At 49.9% G+C, this 22,603-nt stretch overlaps 1 protein-coding gene across 1 annotated transcript in view; it reads right to left on the bottom strand.

Moving 5' to 3' along the window:
- TMX1 (thioredoxin related transmembrane protein 1) overlaps positions 1-22,603 on the bottom strand; it is a 53,595-nt gene that overhangs the window by 19,841 nt on the left and 11,151 nt on the right. The window lies entirely within an intron of this gene.

The following is a 22,603-nucleotide window of genomic DNA, read 5'->3' as shown; positions in this document are numbered from 1 at the left end:
TGAGAATATGGTACAGAGGGCATCTATTCATGAAAGCACTAGTCCACCCAACACCCATATTTCAGTTGTTGGTGGAAATTAGACAACTTAATCAACCACCCATCATCTTTTTTTCAGATGCAGCAAGAGTAGTGAGACTCCACGACAGGGAGAAAAACAATGGTGCGCTTGGTTTTAACGTAACTTTATTCTTTCATGAGTTTTTTACAAGTTTCTGTGTGCTCAATGTGCTCTCCGGTGACATGCGGCGAGTGCTACGCTGTGGGCTCTTGCTGAATGAAGCTAGGACAGCCACTGATGTTTCTTCATTAGACCCCTTTCACACTGGAGCGTTGGAGCTATAGCGGAGCGTTAAAATAGCGGCAAAACACCGCTATTTTACAGCGTTTTCAATTCATTTCAATGGAGAGGGGCTTTTTTGGAGCGTTTTAAAAGAGCTATTTTTACCGCGAAATGCGGCAAAAACGCACCAGTGTGAAAGGGATCTTAGTGACAGATTTCATGCGTCCACATTTTGGCAAATCCAACACTGAACCAGTTTCACGAAACTTAGCAAGCAGTTTGCTAACTGTAGCATGGGAGGTGGGTGGTCTCGTAGGCTGTCTTGCATTGAAATCTGCTGCAATGACCCGGTTACTGCGTTCACCAGACATCAACACAATTTCTATCCGCTCCGCACGTGTTAAACTCGGCGACATGTCAATGGCTGTAAACAAAGAGAAACTTGTAAATAACTCATGCAAGAATAAAGTTACGTTAAAACCAAGCACACCATTGTTTTTCTTGTGAAATTCCCAATAAGTTTGATGCGTCACATGACCCTCTTCCTATTGAAAAAACAAAAGTTGGATAAAAAATGGCCGACTTCAAAATGGCCGACTTCAAAATGGCCACCATGGTCACCACCCATCTTGAAAAGTTTCCCCCCTTACATATACTAATGTGCCACAAACAGGAAGTTAATATCACCAACCATTCCCATTTTATTAAGGTGTATCCATATACCGTATTTATCGGCGTATACCGCGCACTTTTTTGCCCTGAAAATCAGGGCAAAATCGTGGGTGCGCGATATACGCCAATACCCGCGCCGAGTTTGAACACTGCGCCGGCATATACCGAGCGCAGTACCCTCGTGTATAGTCGGGCAGGCTCGGCTCCTCTCACGCTCACGTCCTGGACGTACAGGACGTGAGCGCGAGAGTAGCCGAGCCTGCCCGACTATACACGAGTGTACTGCGCTCGGTATATGCTGGCGCAGTGTTCAAACTCGGCACGGGAAAGCGGGGATCGAGTGGGGAGGTCACCGCAGAAGGACGCCGGACCCGACGATGAGGACACCCGAAGCCGCAGACGGACCCCGGACCCGACGAGGCCGCCGAAGACACCAAAACTGTAAGTACTAAAATGCTTTTTTTACAGAAATGTCGGGTCCACTTTAGGGGTGCGCGCTATACTCCAGAGCGTGCAATACCCCGATAATTACGGTAAATGGCCCACCCTGTACTAAGGATAGTGATCGATACAAGAAGTACTCTGGATAAGTCACCTACACTCAGATCAAAGGCACCTTCACCCCAAATCATCTGTTTTCATAGAATTCATAGAACAGAAGGCGATTTTATTGGCGCCAAAACACACAATGAATGTTGTTGACATTTCATAAAGACAATTCCGTGCACATGTACAATACACACATAAAGGAGTTGAGATTTTTTTGGTGTCTTTTGGCACCATTAACCTCTTCAATACCAGGCACCTTCACCCCCTTCCTTCCCAGACCAATTTTCAGCTCTCCGCGCTCTCGCAATTTCAATGAGAATTGCGCGGTCATGCTACGCTGTACCCAAATGGAATTTTTGTTGCTTTGTTCACACAAATAGAGCTTTCTTTTGGTAGTATTTATTCACCACTTGATTTTTTATATTTCACGATATAAAACGGAAAAAGAGCGAAATATAAAAAAAAAAATATATATATATATATTTTCTACCATGGACAATGACAATGGACATGGCTTTAAAAATCATCAGATTGCTGTTTACAGGACAACAAACAGCAAACAGAAATTCTTGGCGCCGTATACAGGGAGCCAATTCCACCAACTGACAGCTGCCAACCAATTTGTTGTTTAAACAAGCTTTGCACTCCCCTTATTACAGGCTGGGATTATTTACTGTCTTTAGGGCAGGGGTTGACAAATTTGCTTGGAATCTAGGAGCCAGCTAAAAAAGTTAGGAGCCAGAAAACGCGCCCCGTCCCGACGAGCTTGCGCGCAGAAGCGAACACATACGTGAGCAGCGCCGCATATGTAAACGGTGTTCAAACCACACATGTGAGGTATCGCCGCGATTGGTAGAGCGAGAGCAATAATTCTAGCCCTAGACCTCCTCTGTAACTCAAAACATGCAACCTGTAGATTTTTTTAAACGTCACCTATGAAGATTTGTCGGCATTCCACGAGCGGACGCAATTTTGAAGCGTGACATGTTGGGTATGAATTTACTCGGCGTAACATTATCTTTCATAATATTAAAAAAATGGTGATAACTTTACTGTTGTCTTATTTTTTAATTAAAAAAAGTGTAATTTTTTCCCAAAAGAGTGCGCTTGTATGACCGCTGCGCAAATACGGCATGACAGAAAGTATTGCAATGATCGCCATTTTATTCTCCAGGGTGTTAGGATAAAAAATATATATAATGTTTGGGGGTTCTAATTAGAGGGAAGAAGATGGCAGTGAAAATAGTGAAAAATTACATTAGAATTGCTGTTTAACTTGTAATACCAACGGCTCACCACCAGATGGCGCCAGCTCACAAAAAAAAAAAAAAAAAAAAATTTTTTTTTGCCCCCCTTCCAAGCCAAGTCGCCAGGACCCTAATTCTAGTCGCCATGGCGACCTGGCGCCCGGGATATGTCGAGCCCTGCTTTAGGGTGCAAGTGGCGTAATCTGCAGTGCTGGATTTCCCAACAATTACTATTCAAGCCTGTCCCTGATTGGTTAATATAGAAGAGGCCAAAGCTTACATTTAATTATGGGGAACTGCGGTGCAGAAGATCACTTTGTATGCACCCCACAGGCAATAAATAGACCCTTTATGCCCCCCCCCCCCCCCCCGCTGAACAAATGGGGCCTCAGTAAGTTGCTGCAGGGCTCCCACAGACAGTAACTATTTCATCATTTGCCTGGAATTCTGCCTTAGACCCCGCCCACAATTGGCGATTTGGAATGGCCGGCAGAAGTGATAGGATTCTGCCTGCAATTCTAAATCATGGGAAAATGTGAAGCAAGCATTCGGATTATTCTTAATGGGCCCCCCAAAGATGGCAAGATTTTGTCACATGACAGAATCGCATGGCAATCGTTCCAAAACGTGCAGGGGACTATTTTTTTCCACTTTGAGGTGTGGCGGAGTAATCTGCAATGCAGCGGTTCCAGGTCCCGGCCTCTTCTGTATCATTCCACCGCAACAATTCGAGGGATGACAATAAGAGGCCGGGCATGAACCAGTGAAGAACCAGTCCCCTTTCTGACTCCATTCATTTTAGTGCCAGGCAACCAGAATTTTATATGAAGGCCAACATTAGTCATTTTGGAATTTTGAACTTTTCGCTCTATAATTTGATATAAGAAATGTAGGTGAAGCTAAATCTCATTCTTCTTTTTAATTGCAGATGTACGCGGTATTTACTACAGACAGCTCACAAGGCAGGTCTGCCCCAGTGAGCGAGAAAGAATGTGACGTTCATACGGAGACAGCCCCAGACATGGCCGCTGCAACAGAGTGCGCCCCAGGCGAGGCCGCTGCAACAGAGTGCGCCCCAGGCGAGGCCGCTGCAACAGAGTGCGCCCCAGGCGAGGCCGCTGCAACAGAGTGCGCCCCAGGCGAGGCCGCTGCAACAGAGTGCGCCCCAGGCGCGGCCCCTGCAACAGAGTGCGCCCCAGGCGCGGCCGCTCCAACAGAGTGCGCCCCAGACGCTCCAACAGAGTGCGCCCCAGACGCTCCAACAGAGTGCGCCCCAGACGCTCCAACAGAGTGCGCCCCAGACGCTCCAACAGAGTGCGCCCCAGACGCTCCAACAGAGTGCGCCCCAGACGCTCCAACAGAGTGCGCCCCAGACGCGGCCGCTCCAACAGAGTGCGCCCCAGACTCGGCCGCTCCAACAGAGTGCGCCCCAGACTCGGCCGCTCCAACAGAGTGCGCCCCAGACTCGGCCGCTCCAACAGAGTGCGCCCCAGACGCGGCCTCTCCAACAGAGTCTGCCCCAGACGCGGCCGCTCCAACAGAGTGCGCCCCAGACGCTCCAACAGAGTGCGCCCCAGACGCTCCAACAGAGTGCGCCCCAGACGCTCCAACAGAGTGCGCCCCAGACGCTCCAACAGAGTGCGCCCCAGACGCTCCAACAGAGTGCGCCCCAGACGCGGCCGCTCCAACAGAGTGCGCCCCAGACTCGGCCGCTCCAACAGAGTGCGCCCCAGACTCGGCCGCTCCAACAGAGTGCGCCCCAGACTCAGCCGCTCCAACAGAGTGCGCCCCAGACTCGGCCGCTCCAACAGAGTGCGCCCCAGACTCGGCCGCTCCAACAGAGTGCGCCCCAGACGCGGCCTCTCCAACAGAGTCTGCCCCAGACGCGGCCGCTCCAACAGAGTCTGCCCCAGACGCGGCCGCTCCAACAGAGTGCGCCCCAGACGCTCCAACAGAGTGCGCCCCAGACGCGGCCGCTCCAACAGAAGAGTTCGACTTCCACAAGGTGACTCCACCAGAAGAACCCTCGATCATCACAGAACCGGACAAAGGAAAAAAAAACAGAAAGAGAAACAAAAATAGAAAAAATAAAAGACAGTATGAGTGTGCCCCAGGCGAGGCCACTGCCCCAGAGTGCCCCCCAGGCGAGACCACTCCCCCAGAGTGCCCCCCAGGTGAGATCACTCCCCCAGAGGGCGACTTCCACAAGGACACTCCACCGGAGGGCGACTTCCACAAGGACACTCCACCGGAGGGCGACTTCCACAAGGACACTCCACCGGAGGGCGACTTCCACAAGGACACTCCACCGGAGGGCGACTTCCACAAGGACACTCCACCGGAGGGCGACTTCCACAAGGAGACGCCACCAAAGGGCATATTCTACAAAAAGAAACCAGAACGTCATGTTCGCTTTACGCTTCCTCCAGGAAGGGAAGATGAAACTGGTCCTCGACGAAAACATAGCCGTCTATTTCAGAAAGCATCAAAGAAATACCTCCACCCAAGGATTCCACTAAAACGTCGTGATCGCTCTACACTTCCTCCAGAAAGCGACGATGACACCGAGACTCCACAAAAAAGTGTCACTCCCTGTCAGAAAGAAAACAAGTACGAAAACAAGAAATATAACAAGTACGAAAGCAAGTACGAAAGCAAGAAAGAAATTCAAAGACCAGAAGTGTCATCAGCTCCCCCCTGCAGAAGAACCCTTGATCACCATGGACAAAAGAAAAAGAACCAGAAAAAGAAACAAAAATAGAAAAAAAAAAAAAAAAGACAGTATGAGTTGGACCGGCTGTGAAAGGAGGTTGGAAGCCAGTAGATTTTTTCTTTCCTGCAGGCGTGCGTTTGACTGGTCGAGCTGCACGATTCTGGCTAAAATGAGAATCACAATTTTTTTGCTTAGAAGATACATCACGATTCTCGCGGCGTAACATCATCTTTCACATTAAAACAAAAAAAAAAACATTGGGCTAACTTTTTACTGTTTCTTTTTTTTATTCATTAAAGTGTATTTTTCCCCCAAAAAATTGCACTTGAAAGACCGCTAGGCAAATAGTGCGACATAAAATATTGCAGCAATTGCCATTTTATTCCCTAGGGTCTCTGCTAAAGTATATATAATATTTGGGGGTTCCAAGTAATTTTCTAGCAAAAAATATTGATTTTTAACTTAAGAAACAAGTGTTAGAAAAAGATTTGGACTTTAAGTGGTTAAACGTCCTGCTTTTACACACAGAAGTTTGCCCAAGAAGGAAGTTGGTTACATGAAGGACCTCACTGGTGGGAAGAGTTCTCATTTCCCCAGCAGAGAAAGCCTAAAGAAAGCTGGAAAGACTCCTCCCACCTCCTGAAGACAAGAAGAGTTCCAACCTCCCCTCATAGCTGGTGCAACACATGCCTGAAAAACATACTGGCCTCCAACCTCCCCTTATAGCCAGTCCAACACACGCCTGAAAAACATACCGGTGACTTGTCCTCAATGTTCCCCTATGGGGGAAGTTCCACAACCGACTGCGCAGTCTCCGGGCATGCGCAGTAACATTCTACGGGCAGGCTACGGAAATAGCCGAACAAAACAGCTGTTCGTCAGCTGTGGAACACTCTGAAGAGAAGACGCGGCTTTGAAATCATTCACGCTCGCGCTCGCCGTATGGAGACTGTCACCGCTGGGGAAAAAAAAGTGAGTGCATTTTTTTGCATCCAGAAAGTCGTCTTATACGCTGGAAAATACGGTATCTGTTGCACCACTAGTCCAGACTGAAGGTTTTCCCCCGCCAGACACAAGGGTAGGGGGTCGCCATCGCATATTCGCGGCTCGGTGGTCTTCGCTACTTTCTGACCGGTGGGTTTGCGAAGTAGTTTCCTCAGGGTACAAGATAGAGTTCCTCCCCTACAAACAGTTTTTTTTCCCTCAAACCTTCAGCTCCCCCCACCTCGTCCCTGATCTTCTGTCTGTAACTCCACACAGTAATGCAAGGCTTTTTCCCTGGTGTGGAGAAAGCCTCTTGAGGGGGGAGGGGGCGAGCAGGATGCCTAATAACACACAGCTCCTTTCTCCATCTGCAATATAGAGAGAGTGTCCTGACTTGCCTGGTCGCCCCTCCCCCCTCAAGAGGTTTTCTCCACATGAGGTAAGGGAGGAGGACTGCACTGAGGTAAAGGAAGCTATTTAGGAGGGAAAAAAGACCTTTACAAACGCTTTAATCCACACACCAAATGACTGAGAGAACCCATCAAACAAACCTTAATAAATCCACAACCATAGATGCTATCGAAACAGCGACTTCAACGTTAGAAACACAAAGCCTTTGTGAACGTATCGGTATACAATTTATGTTGATAATCTTAAAAATGTGGGCATGGCAGCGATTTAAAAAAGAGGTTCTGTGTGCGTTTTGCTGGAAGATATATAGATTTTTTTTACATGACAGTCAATGGAAGAGAATTTGGAACTTTTGTCATTTAGAACCAAAAGTAAAATTCGTATCACAAAACTAAACACATTGCCTGAAACCAGACAAAAATACCTACGTTTTGATATATAAATTGTGTATGACAAGTAGATCTTGCGGGCGTGAGAGCAATTTGTTCCCCCTTTATAAAGATCATTTTTTTATTTTTAACGCTCCGTGCTCTAATGATGTCATCATCCACTCTAAGGCCCCGTTCACACCTAGGCGTATATACGCCTGTAGTGTGAACGCCGCTGCCGCCCCGACACGCCAGAGGGATGCTTTAGCATTGCCCTCTATAGAGATGGTTCACATCTCCACGCCGGACGCCTGAAAAAAGGTCCCGGACCTTTTTTTCAGGCGTCTTTCGGCGTTCGGCTAGGAGATGTGAACCATCTCCATAGAGGGGGTCACAGGCTGCATTCACAATCGCCGCGAATCGCGGTACAAAACGCCGCTATTTGCCGCCGCAATTCGCGGGACAAAACGCTGCGATTCAGTACGCTATAGTGTGAATGCAGCCTAAATCAGCCCCATAGAAGCACATTATAATCGATAACATTTTCTGAAAAAAATTACTAAACTTGAACCGCTTTTTCACAAAAACTGTAAAAGATATCAAACTGAAAAGTCATAGCCGGATAGCTAAATATTTTGTGAACGTTTTAAAGTTTGTTTGGTGTCTGTAGGTGAAAGTATGAAGGAGCTGAAACTTTTGGTAGCAGAGAAGCTTTTAAAGCGGAGGTTCACCCGTATATATGACCTTTTCCCCGTTAGATTCCTGATCGTTTTGTCTAGGGGAATCGGCTAGTTGTTTTAAAATATGAGCCGTACTTACGGTTTACGAGATGCATCTTCTCCGCCGCTTCCGGGTATGGGCTGCGGGACTGGGCGTTCCTATTTTGATTGACAGTCTTCCGACGGTCGCATCCATCGCGTCACGATTTTCCGAAAGAAGCCGAACGTCGGTGCGCAGGCGCAGTATAGAGCCGCACCGACGTTCGGCTTCTTTCGGCTACTAGTGACGCGATGGATGCGACCGTCGGAAGCCTCTCGGAAGACTGTCAATCAAGAAGGAACGCCCGCTCCCGAAGACCCATACCCGGAAGCGGCGGAGAAGATGCATCTCGAAAACGGGTAAGTACGGATCATATTTTAAAACAACTAGCCGATTCCCCTAGACCAGGGATATGCAATTAGCGGACCTCCAGCTGTTGCTGAACTACAAGTCCCATGAGGCATAGCAAGACTCTGACAGCCACAAGCATGACACCCAGAGGCAGAGGCATGATGGAACTTGTAGTTTTGCAACAGCTGGAGGTCTGCTAATTGCATATCCCAGCCCTAGACAAAACGAGCAGGAATCTAAGGGGAAAAGGTAAAAAAAAAAAAAAAAATGGGTGAACTCCCGCTTTAAGGGGTAAAAAGCATGTTCTCATTGACTTCAATGTTAAAAAAAAGTGTCTAAAAGCGTAATATTTATAAATAGTATAAATAGTACAAAAAAAGTTGAAGAAGTCCCATCATTAGCTGAAAGAGCTGAACATTTTAAAAGTTGAATGGTCTTAATAGCTGAAAGTATGCAGAAGTTCCGGAAACTTCCGGAAATAAAAATAAGAATAGCGGTTTAGCATTCCCACTAATAACAACATGTTCTTAAAGGAGCCGTATACTGAGCCTACAGGCTGAATTCACAAACAAGGACGAGGCTCCTTTAAGAAAAATTGGCAGTTGAGATTTAAAAAAAAAACACACACATACTCAGATGCTGTGATGTCATAGCAGCAGAGCCTTTATAAGGAGGTGCAGAGAGGGGAGAGAGGGAAAGCATCAGAAGCCGAGTGTTCACTGACCAGTGAAGACGTGTTTTTAATCTCTCCTGAGATTACTAGCGATTTCATCGGATTTTAATTCATTCGATTGGATTTCATTGCGACTTCTATTTTTACATTTAAAGTGTGTTTCTTTATTCTTAATAATGAACCAACTTAAATGTAATCAGCTTTCTTCTCTGAAAAACACCGAAGAGAAATCTAGCCAAGGAAGGGCAGCTATGGAAGGAGGTATCAGTGACCAGCCTGCAGGTACCCCCAAAAAGCCCTCCAAAATGAAGAAGACCCGAGCGGTTGTACGCGGCTGCCTCAGAGCCGTTGTTAGATGTTTCGGATCCGGCTGTAAAGCCAATGGACATCACCCGGACACAGACACCGAGATTTGTAAGTACTATGGATAGTGATCGATACAAGAAGTACTCTGGATAAGTCACCTACACTCAGATCAAAGGCACCTGGGGGGGGGGGCTGCTGCGAATTGAGAAGCGGGGGGGCCCTTTACAAAAAAAAGAAATAAAGAAAAATATAAAAAAGGGGGGTAGCCATCCGGGGCCCTTTAATAATAAAAAAAATGATATATATATATATATTAGCTGAATACCCGGCGTTGCCCGGTCTTCCTATCTTAACCTTTTGGGGAGGAAAATCATAGTAATATAAATATACCCATCTTTTATATAAGGGTGTAGGTAAGGGTTAATTTAACTGTCATATATTTTTATTTGGCAAATAAGTAATATGTGTACCAGGTATTATTGAAATATCTCCAGGCGTACAGAAGTTATGTGGGAACATACATTTCCCATTGATTTGCATGGGACTTTAAACAAAAACCCCGACCCTCACAAATGGGGGTAGTTAAGGGATAAATTAACTATCCTATAGTTTAAGTGGACATATAAGTAACATGTGACCAAGTGTTATCGAAATATCTACAGCCGTTTGGAAGTTATGAAGTAACATGTATTTCCCATAGAGTTGAATGGGACTTTAAAGGAATACCCGACCATGGTATATGCTGATATATATATATATATATATATATATATATATATATATATATATAAATATTTTTTTTTTTTTATTAAAGGGCTCAGAGGGCCCCATGTGAAAAATCCCCCTTTTTTTTGTTTTTTATAAATGTTTATTTTTTTATTTTTGTTTATATATATATATATATATATATATATATATATATATAACAAAAATAAAAAAATAAACATTTATAAAAAACAAAAAAAAGGGGGATTTTTCACATGGGGCCCTCTGAGCCTAATAAAAAAAAAAAAAATTATATATATATATATATATATATATATATATATATATATATATATATATATATATATATATATATATATATATATATATATATATATATATATATATATATATATATATATATATATATATATATATATAAAAATGAAAAAAAAAGAAATAAAATATAAAAAAAAACAAATGTATTTTTTTTTATAAAAAAAAAAAAGGGGGGGTTGCCATCCGGGGCCCTGGGGATCTCTGGGCCCTTTAATAATAATAATAATATATACATATATATATATTATTATTATTATTATATTTTCCACATGGGGCCCTGGGGACCTCTGATTCCTTTAAAAAAAAAAAATAATAATAATAAATAATAATAATAATAAAAATATATATATATATATATATATATATATATATATATATATATATATATATATATATATATATATATATATATATATATATATATATATATGAAAATGAAAAAAAAAATATATAAAAAAAAACGGGGGGTTGCCATCCGGGGCCCTGGGGACCTCTGGCCCCTTTAATAATAATAATAATAAATATATATATATATATATATATATATATATATATATATATATATATATATATATATATATAAAATAAATAAAAAAATATTTTTTTTAATACAAAAAGGGGGGGTTGTCATCCGGGGCCCTGGGGATCTCCGGGCCCCCCATACCCCTAAAAAAAAAAATGGCCATTTAATAAAAAATAAAATAAAAATATATTAGAATTTTTTTTTTTTTTTTATAAAAAATAAATAAAAAAAAGGAGGGGGTTGCCATCCGGGGCCCTGGGGGCCTTCGGGGCCCTGGGGACCTCCAGACCTAAAAAAAAATAAAAAAAATTGTCCCTATAATAAAAAATAAAATAAAAATATATGTTTTTTTATAAAAAAAATTAATAAAAAAACGGGAGTTGCCATATGGAGCCCTGTGGGCCTCCGGACCCCTAAAAAAATTATATATATATTCTACCATGGACAAGGACAATGGACATTGCTTTAAAAATCATCAGATTGCTGTTTACAGGACAACAAACAGCAAACAGAAATTCTTGGCGCCGTATACAGGGAGCCAATTCCACCAACTGACAGCTGCCAACCAATTTGTTGTTTAAACAAGCTTTGCACTCCCCTTATTACAGGCTGGGATTATTTACTGTCTTTAGGGTGCAGGTGGCGTAATCTGCAGTGCTGGATTTCCCAACAATTACTATTCAAGCCTGTCACCGATTGGTTAATATAGAAGAGGCCAAAGCTTACATTTAATTATGGGGAACTGCGTGCAGAAGATCACTTTGTATGCACCCCACAGGCAATAAATAGACCCTTTATGCCCCCCCCCCCCCCCTGAACAAATGGGGCCTCAGTAAGTTGCTGCAGGGCTCCCACAGACAGTAACTATTTCATCATTTGCCTGGAATTCTGCCTTAGACCCCGCCCACAATTGGCGATTTGGAATGGCCGGCAGAAGTGATAGGATTCTGCCTGCAATTCTAAATCATGGGAAAATGTGAAGCAAGCATTCGGATTATTCCGGCAAGATCTTGTCACATGACAGAATCGCATGGCAATCGTTCCAAAACGTGCAGGGGACTATTTTTTTCCACTTTGAGGTGTGGCGGAGTAATCTGCAATGCAGCGGTTCCAGGTCCCGGCCTCTTTTATATCAATCCACCGCAACAATTCGAGGGATGACAATAAAAGAGGCCGGGCATGAACCAGTGAAGAACCAGTCCCCTTTCTGACTCCATTCATTTTAGTGCCAGGCAACCAGAATTTTATATGAAGGCCAACATTAGTCATTTTGGAATTTTGAACTTTTCTCTCTATAATTTGATGTTGTATAAAAAAATATAAGAAATGTAGGTGAAGGTGCTAAATCTCATTCTTCCTTTTAATTGCAGATGTACGCGGTACTAACTACAGAGACAGCCCACAAGGCAGGGCTGCTCCAGTGAGCGAGACAGAATGTGAAAGCTACATTGAGGCTCAACCAGCATGTGACGTTCACACGGAGACAGCCCCAGACATGGCCGTTCACACGGAGACAGCCCCGGACGGGGCCGCTCCAACAGAGTGCGCCCCCGACGGGGCGGCTCCAACAGAGTGCGCCCCCGACGGGGCCGCTCCAACAGAGTGCGCCCCCGACGGGGCCGCTCCAACAGAGTGCGCCACAGACATGGCAGCTCCAACAGAGTGCGCCACAGACATGGCAGCTCCAACAGAGTGCGCCCCGGACGGGGCCGCTCCAACAGAGTGCGCCCCCCAAGGGGCCGCTCCTACAGAGTGCGCCCCCCAAGGGGCCGCTCCTACAGAGTGCGCCCCCCAAGGGGCCGCTCCTACAGAGTGCGCCCCCCAAGGGGCCGCTCCTACAGAGTGCGCCCCCCAAGGGGCCGCTCCTACAGAGTGCGCCACAGACATGGCAGCTCCAACAGAGTGCGCCCCGGACGGGGCCGCTCCAACAGAGTGCGCCCCGGACGGGGCCGCTCCTACAGAGTGCGCCCCCCAAGGGGCCGCTCCTACAGAGTGCGCCCCCCAAGGGGCCGCTCCTACAGAGTGCGCCACAGACATGGCAGCTCCAACAGAGTGCGCCCCCGACGGGGCCGCTCCAACAGAGTGCGCCACAGACATGGCAGCTCCAACAGAGTGCGCCACAGACATGGCAGCTCCAACAGAGTGCGCCCCGGACGGGGCCGCTCCAACAGAGTGCGCCCCCCAAGGGGCCGCTCCTACAGAGTGCGCCCCCCAAGGGGCCGCTCCTACAGAGTGCGCCCCCCAAGGGGCCGCTCCTACAGAGTGCGCCCCCCAAGGGGCCGCTCCTACAGAGTGCGCCCCCCAAGGGGCCGCTCCTACAGAGTGCGCCCCCCAAGGGGCCGCTCCTACAGAGTGCGCCACAGACATGGCAGCTCCAACAGAGTGCGCCCCGGACGGGGCCGCTCCAACAGAGTGCGCCCCGGACGGGGCCGCTCCTACAGAGTGCGCCCCCCAAGGGGCCGCTCCTACAGAGTGCGCCCCCCAAGGGGCCGCTCCTACAGAGTGCGCCACAGACATGGCAGCTCCAACAGAGTGCGCCCCGGACGGGGCCGCTCCAACAGAGTGCGCCCCCGACGGGGCCGCTCCAACAGAGTGCGCCCCCGACGGGGCCGCTCCAACAGAGTGCGCCCCCGACGGGGCCGCTCCAACAGAGTGCGCCCCCGACGGGGCCGCTCCAACAGAGTGCGCCCCCCACGGGGCCGCTCCTACAGAGTGCGCCCCCGACGGGGCCGCTCCAACAGAGTGCGCCACAGACATGGCAGCTCCAACAGAGTGCGCCCCCGACGGGGCCGCTCCTACAGAGTGCGCCCCCCACGGGGCCGCTCCTACAGAGTGCGCCCCCCACGGGGCCGCTCCTACAGAGTGCGCCCCTGACGGGGCCACTCCTACAGAGTGCGCCACAGACGTGGCCGCTCCAACAGAGTGCGCCCCGGACGGGGCCGCTCCTACAGAGTGCGCCACAGACGTGGCCGCTCCTACAGAGTGCGCCACAGACATGGCCGCTCCTACAGAGTGCGCCCCCGACGGGGCCGCTCCTACAGAGTGCGCCCCCGACGGGGCCGCTCCTACAGAGTGCGCCACAGACATGGCCGCTCCAACAGAGTGCGCCCCGGACGGGGCCGCTCCTACAGAGTGCGCCCCCCAAGGGGCCGCTCCTACAGAGTGCGCCCCCCAAGGGGCCGCTCCTACAGAGTGCGCCCCCCAAGGGGCCGCTCCTACAGAGTGTGCCCCCCAAGGGGCCGCTCCTACAGAGTGCGCCACAGACATGGCAGCTCCAACAGAGTGCGCCCCGGACGGGGCCGCTCCAACAGAGTGCGCCCCGGACGGGGCCGCTCCAACAGAGTGCGCCCCCGACGGGGCCGCTCCAACAGAGTGCGCCCCCGACGGGGCCGCTCCAACAGAGTGCGCCCCCGACGGGGCCGCTCCAACAGAGTGCGCCCCCGACGGGGCCGCTCCTACAGAGTGCGCCCCCCACGGGGCCGCTCCTACAGAGTGCGCCCCCCACGGGGCCGCTCCTACAGAGTGCGCCACAGACATGGCAGCTCCAACAGAGTGCGCCCCGGACGGGGCCGCTCCAACAGAGTGCGCCCCCGACGGGGCCGCTCCTACAGAGTGCGCCCCCCACGGGGCCGCTCCTACAGAGTGCGCCCCCCACGGGGCCGCTCCTACAGAGTGCGCCCCCCACGGGGCCGCTCCTACAGAGTGCGCCCCCCACGGGGCCGCTCCTACAGAGTGCGCCCCCCACGGGGCCGCTCCTACAGAGTGCGCCCCCGACGGGGCCGCTCCTACAGAGTGCGCCCCCGACGGGGCCGCTCCTACAGAGTGCGCCCCCGACGGGGCCGCTCCAACAGAGTGCGCCCCCGACGGGGCCGCTCCAACAGAGTGCGCCCCCCACGGGGCCGCTCCTACAGAGTGCGCCCCCCACGGGGCCGCTCCTACAGAGTGCGCCCCCCACGGGGCCGCTCCTACAGAGTGCGCCCCCGACGGGGCCGCTCCAACAGAGTGCGCCCCAGACGTGGCCGCTCCTACAGAGTGCGCCCCCTACGGGGCCGCTCCTACAGAGTGCGCCCGGACGTGGCCGATCCAACAGAGTGCGCCCCGGACGGGGCCGATCCAACAGAGTGCGCCCCGGACGGGGCCGCTCCAACAGAGTGCGCCCCGGACGGGGCCGCTCCAACAGAGTGCGCCCCGGACGGGGCCGCTCCAACAGAGTGCGCCCCGGACGGGGCCGCTCCAACAGAGTGCGGCCCGGACGGGGCCGCTCCAAAAGAGTGCGCCCCGGACGGGGCCGCTCCTACAGAGTGCCCCCCGGACGGGGTCGCTCCTACAGAGTGCCCCCCGGACGGGGTCGCTAATACAGAGTGCGCCCCGGACGGGGTCGCTCCTTAAGAGTGCGCCCCCGATGGGGTCGCTCCTACAGAGTGCCCCCCGGACGGGGTCGCTCCTACAGAGTGCGCCCCCGACGGGGACGCTCCTACAGAGTGCGCCCCCGACGGGGACGCTCCTACAGAGTGCGCCCCCGACGGGGACGCTCCTACAGAGTGCGCCCCGGACGGGGACGCTCCTACAGAGTGCGCCCCGGACGGGGACGCTCCTACAGAGTGCGCCCCGGACGGGGACGCTCCTACAGAGTGCGCCCCGGACGGGGACGCTCCTACAGAGTGCGCCCCGGACGGGGACGCTCCTACAGAGTGCGCCCCGGACGGGGACGCTCCTACAGAGTGCGCCCCGGACGGGGACGCTCCTACAGAGTGCGCCCCGGACTGGGACGCTCCTACAGAGTGCGCCCCGGACGGGGACGCTCCTACAGAGTGCGCCCCGGACGGGGACGCTCCTACAGAGTGCGCCCCGGACTGGGACGCTCCTACAGAGTGCGCCCCGGACTGGGACGCTCCTACAGAGTGCGCCCCGGACTGGGACGCTCCTACAGAGTGCGCCCCGGACTGGGACGCTCCTACAGAGTGCGCCCCGGACTGGGACGCTCCTACAGAGTGCGCCCCGGACTGGGACGCTCCTACAGAGTGCGCCCCGGACTGGGACGCTCCTACAGAGTGCGCCCCGGACTGGGACGCTCCTACAGAGTGCGCCCCGGACTGGGACGCTCCTACAGAGTGCGCCCCGGACGGGGCCGCTACATTAGAGTGCGCCCCGGACGGGGCCGCTACAATAGAGAGTGCGCCCCGGACGGGGCCGCTCCAGGGTTCGACTTCCACAAGGTGACTCCACCGGAAGAACCCTCGATCATCACAGAACGGGACAAAGGAAAAAGAACCAGAAAAATAAACAAAAATAGAAAAAATAAAAAAGACAGTATGAGTGCCCCCCAGGCGAGGCCAGTCCCCCAGAGAGCAACTTCCACAAAGAGACGCCACCAGAGTGCGACTTCCACAAAGAGACGCCACCAGAGTGCGACTTCCACAAAGAGACGCCACCAGAGTGCGACTTCCACAAAGAGACGCCACCAGAGTGCGACTTCCTCAAAGAGACGCAACCAGAGTGCGACTTCCACAAAGAGACGCCACCAGAGTGCGACTTCCACAAAGAGACGCCACCAGAGTGCGACTTCCACAAAGAGACGCCACCAGAGTGCGACTTCCACAAAGAGACGCCACCAGAGTGCGACTTCCACAAAGAGACGCCACCAGAGTGCGACTTCCACAAAGAGACGCAACCAGAGTGCGACTTCCACAAGGAGACGCCACCAGAATGCGACTTCCACAAAGAGACGCCACCAGAGTGCGACTTCCACAAAGAGACGCCACCAGAGTGCGACTTCCACAAAGAGACGCAACCAGAGTGCGACTTCCACAAAGAGACGCAACCAGAGTGCGACTTCCACAAAGAGACGCAACCAGAGTGCGACTTCCACAAAGAGACGCAACCAGAGTGCGACTTCCACAAAAAAAACGCAACCAGAGTGCGACTTCCACAAAAAAAAACGCAACCAGAGTGCGACTTCCTCAAAGAGACGCAACCAGAGTGCGACTTCCACAAAGAGACGCCACCAGAGTGCGACTTCCACAAAGAGACGCAACCAGAGTGCGACTTCCACAAAGAGACGCCAGAGTGCGACTTCCACAAAGAGACGCCAGAGTGCGACTTCCACAAAGAGACGCCAGAGTGCGACTTCCACAAAGAGACGCAACCAGAGTGCGACTTCCACAAAGAGACGCCACCAAAATGCGACTTCCACAAAGAGACGCAACCAGAGTGCGACTTCCACAAAGAGACGCAACCAGAGTGCGACTTCCACAAAGAGACGCAACCAGAGTGCGACTTCCACAAAGAGACGCAACCAGAGTGCGACTTCCACAAAGAGACGCAACCAGAGTGCGACTTCCACAAAAAAAAACGCAACCAGAGTGCGACTTCCACAAAGACGCAACCAGAGTGCGACTTCCACAAAGACGCAACCAGAGTGCGACTTCCACAAAGACGCAACCAGAGTGCGACTTCCACAAAGACGCAACCAGAGTGCGACTTCCACAAAAAAAAAAACGCAACCAGAGTGCGACTTCCACAAAAAAAAAAGGAACCAGAGTGCGACTTCCACAAAGAGACGCAACCAGAGTGCGACTTCCACAAAGAGACGCAACCAGAGTGCGACTTCCACAAAGAGACGCAACCAGAGTGCGACTTCCACAAAGAGACGCAACCAGAGTGCGACTTCCACAAAGAGACGCAACCAGAGTGCGACTTCCACAAAGAGACGCAACCAGAGTGCGACTTCCACAAAGAGACGCAACCAGAGTGCGACTTCCACAAAGAGACGCAACCAGAGTGCGACTTCCACAAAGAGACGCAACCAGAGTGCGACTTCCACAAAGAGACGCAACCAGAGTGCGACTTCCACAAAGAGACGCAACCAGAGTGCGACTTCCACAAAGAGACGCAACCAGAGTGCGACTTCCACAAAAAAAAAAACGCAACCAGAGTGCGACTTCCACAAAAAAAAACGCAACCAGAGTGCGACTTCCACAAAAAAAAACGCAACCAGAGTGCGACTTCCACAAAAAAAAGACGCAACCAGAGTGCGACTTCCACAAAAAAAAGACGCAACCAGAGTGCGACTTCCACAAAAAAAAGACGCAACCAGAGTGCGACTTCCACAAAGAGACGCAACCAGAGTGCGACTTCCACAAAGAGACGCAACCAGAGTGCGACTTCCACAAAGAGACGCAACCAGAGTGCGACTTCCACAAAGAGACGCAACCAGAGTGCGACTTCCACAAAGAGACGCAACCAGAGTGCGACTTCCACAAAGAGACGCAACCAGAGTGCGACTTCCACAAAGAGACGCAACCAGAGTGCGACTTCCACAAAGAGACGCAACCAGAGTGCGACTTCCACAAAGAGACGCAACCAGAGTGCGACTTCCACAAAGAGACGCAACCAGAGTGCGACTTCCACAAAGAGACGCAACCAGAGTGCGACTTCCACAAGGAGACGCCACCAGAGTGCGACTTCCACAAAGAGACGCCACCAGAGTGCGACTTCCACAAAGAGACGCCACCAGAGTGCGACTTCCACAAAGAGACGCAACCAGAGTGCGACTTCCACAAAGAGACGCAACCAGAGTGCGACTTCCACAAAGAGACGCAACCAGAGTGCGACTTCCACAAAGACGCAACCAGAGTGGGACTTCCACAAAGACGCAACCAGAGTGCGACTTCCACAAAGACGCAACCAGAGTGCGACTTCCACAAAGAGACGCCACCAGAGTGCGACTTCCACAAAGAGACGCCACCAGAGTGCGACTTCCACAAAGAGACGCAACCAGAGTGCGACTTCCACAAAGAGACGCCACCAGAGTGCGACTTCCACAAAGAGACGCAACCAGAGTGCGACTTCCACAAAGAGACGCAACCAGAGTGCGACTTCCACAAAGAGACGCAACCAGAGTGCGACTTCCACAAAGAGACGCAACCAGAGTGCGACTTCCACAAAGAGACGCAACCAGAGTGCGACTTCCACAAAGAGACGCAACCAGAGTGCGACTTCCACAAAGAGACGCAACCAGAGTGCGACTTCCACAAAGAGACGCAACCAGAGTGCGACTTCCACAAAGAGACGCAACCAGAGTGCGACTTCCACAAAGAGACGCAACCAGAGTGCGACTTCCACAAAGAGACGCAACCAGAGTGCGACTTCCACAAAGAGACGCAACCAGAGTGCGACTTCCACAAAGAGACGCAACCAGAGTGCGACTTCCACAAAGAGACGCAACCAGAGTGCGACTTCCACAAAGAGACGCAACCAGAGTGCGACTTCCACAAAGAGACGCAACCAGAGTGCGACTTCCACAAAGAGACGCAACCAGAGTGCGACTTCCACAAAGAGACGCAACCAGAGTGCGACTTCCACAAAGAGACGCAACCAGAGTGCGACTTCCACAAAGAGACGCAACCAGAGTGCGACTTCCACAAAGAGACGCAACCAGAGTGCGACTTCCACAAAGAGACGCCACCAGAGTGCGACTTCCACAAAGAGACGCCACCAGAGTGCGACTTCCACAAAGAGACGCCACCAGAGTGCGACTTCCACAAAGAGACGCCACCAGAGTGCGACTTCCACAAAGAGACGCAACCAGAGTGCGACTTCCACAAAGAGACGCAACCAGAGTGCGACTTCCACAAAGAGACGCAACCAGAGTGCGACTTCCACAAAGAGACGCAACCAGAGTGCGACTTCCACAAAGAGACGCAACCAGAGTGCGACTTCCACAAAGAGACGCAACCAGAGTGCGACTTCCACAAAGAGACGCAACCAGAGTGCGACTTCCACAAAGAGACGCAACCAGAGTGCGACTTCCACAAAGAGACGCAACCAGAGTGCGACTTCCACAAAGAGACGCAACCAGAGTGCGACTTCCACAAAGAGACGCAACCAGAGTGCGACTTCCACAAAGAGACGCAACCAGAGTGCGACTTCCACAAAGAGACGCCACCAGAGTGCGACTTCCACAAAGAGACGCCACCAGAGTGCGACTTCCACAAAGAGACGCCACCAGAGTGCGACTTCCACAAAGAGACGCCACCAGAGTGCGACTTCCACAAAGAGACGCCACCAGAGTGCGACTTCCACTTGTTTAATAAAAGAATCCTCAAACTCTACATTGGAGATTGTCAGGGGGGTTGAAACCAGATAAAAAAAAAATAAAAAAAATAATAATAATAAAAAATAAAAAAAATATAGTTATTTTCAGGCGTGTGTTGGACTGGCTATAAGGGGAGGTTGGAGGCCAGTATGTTTTTCAGGCGTGTGTTGGACTGGCTATAAGGGGAGGTTGGAGGCCAGTATGTTTTTCAGGCGTGTGTTGGACTGGCTATAAGGGGAGGTTGGAGGCCAGTATGTTTTTCAGGCATGTGTTGGACTGGCTATAAGGGGAGGTTGGAGGCCAGTATGTTTTTCAGGCGTGTGTTGGACTGGCTATAAGGGGAGGTTGGAGGCCAGTATGTTTTTCAGGCGTGTGTTGGACTGGCTATAAGGGGAGGTTGGAGGCCAGTATGTTTTTTAGGCGTGTGTTGCACCAGCTATGAGGGGAGGTTGGAACTCTTCTTGTCTTCAGGAGGTGGGAGGAGTCTTTCCAGCTTTCTTTAGGCTTTCTCTGCTGGGGAAATGAGAACTCTTCCCACCAGTGAGGTCCTTCATGGAGAAGTCCAAGGCCTCACTCACATGATGTGTATGAATCTGTACCCTGTGTGGGGGCTGCGTTTACCTCAAAAAGGACATCCATGCAGGTATCGTTTTGTGGACGCACCCTGGGTGCATTCAGGGCCGTACACCGGCACCCACACAGGGTTATTTCGGTTATTTATTAATTATTTTTAACTACCATTGCCCTGGTCAGTGTGGTTTTGCACATTAGTTCCCCCTGTCTGTACATACTTGCATTAGATCTATATTACTTGTGCAGCAAACCATGGAGGTATTTGGATTCCTAGAGAATAGGGCAATAGATATTGAGAATATCTTTGAAAACCCAAAAGAGAACCCTACAGGGAATATTGAAAATTGTTTTAGAAAATTGGGTCACCTGATGGAGAAAAAAATCAATGCTTGGTGGGACATTGCAACCCAAGAGAAGTATATCAAGGATAGACTAATACCACGAAGACTGAGATGGGATGTACCCATTAATGATGGTCTAAAGGATAAAGAGTCCACTGATGAGTGGTTTCAATTTTTCAATGATAAAGGCCTAGAATTATTGGTGTTGCTAATTAAGAGAAAACAGCGAAAAATTAGAGCGTTGCATCGGACCATTTTAGAGCTGAAAACTAATTTGGAGAGTAGTAAGGAGTTACCTGAATTCATAGCCTTATCCAATCAACTACAGCGAGATATGGAACAAAAGGATAAAGAGACAATTGCCAGGAAAAAAAGAAAATACCAGAGGGATATGAAAGATTATGAGGATGATCTGGTATTCAAGTGGCAAAGTAAATTGGAGGAATCTGGGACCACTTCCAATAGGAGCACGCCTGAACAGGATGTAAAACAAAACACTACCAATGAGAGAGAGAACAATCAGAACGCCAACACTATGGGGACTAACCAAGTGATTAAAACCCTGAATCATAAGCCCAAAAAAATGGGAACCACAATGGATGGAAACCGTTCTGGAAAAATAATGGACATAATTAAAACACCTATAATGCACCTAGACCGTTCCATAAGATGCCTAATAGGGGAAGATCACAGACACCCCCTTAGAGAAATCAAACCAACCAAAATGGGAACAATTATTACGAAAACCAAAGACGGGAGGATTATTATTACCAACAGGAAGGCCCAAGAGGTTATGAAAATTCCTATAATGTCCCCAATTATAATCATTATGACCATCTAAGAAGAGAACATGGGGGAGGAAGAACTCCAAGACATTATGAAAATGGGAGAACACCTAATCGGTACTCGTATGGGAGGGATAATAGAAATGGATCACTGAGGCATTTTTTTAGATCAGAGACGCCAAGAATCCCAGAGGCGTTATCAGGAGAACGGGGCACAGAGGTCAAGGAGTTGGAGCCCGGAACTCAGATCAGTAGGAATGATGAAAGGGGGTCCCAGGAACCAGGATCCTCCGAGAAATCGAAACAGGGAAGAAAGAACGCCAGGAAGGACCCAAGAAAATCGATCTGGAAGAAACGGAAATCAAGGAGAGGATGCAGGGCGGGAGCAAAGAAACAGAAGAAGAAGAGATTAATAGGAGAATGGGTCATACACATTAGTGGAGTGGAACTTACAAAAGAGGAAATCAAAGTACTTGACAAGGGCCTCAAATTTGCCCCAAAGAAAAATCTGAATAAATTTGATGCCTATGTTGATATCAAAAAAATTCGCTAGAAGCCTCCATATCAAAAAGTATATGATGAACAAACCTGGTGAAGGCTTAGTAAGAAACAAAACTGTAGAAAATGATGTTCAGTTCAGTAATCTAAGAAACAAATCTGTTTTTAATCCGCCAATAGGTAATGAAGGACACATTGAAGTGTTTAGAAGAATGGTATTGAAGGACCTGCACGATATGAAGATAAAGAAAATGCATGATCCAGGAGATATTAAGAGTGGTATAAGAAAACTGGAAGAAAGGAAGGATGTAGTAGTGAGACAGGCAGATAAAGGTGGGGGGGGGGGGCTATTGTCATCCAATCCAAATTGGCATATAAAAAAGAAATCGAACGCCAATTAAGTGACAGTACCACCTATTTAAAACTA

The sequence above is a fragment of the Rana temporaria genome, chromosome 13 (genome assembly GCF_905171775.1).
Source record: "Rana temporaria chromosome 13, aRanTem1.1, whole genome shotgun sequence".
In the NCBI taxonomy this organism is placed as follows: domain Eukaryota; kingdom Metazoa; phylum Chordata; class Amphibia; order Anura; family Ranidae; genus Rana; species Rana temporaria.
This window is presented reverse-complemented; position numbering and strand designations above follow the sequence as displayed.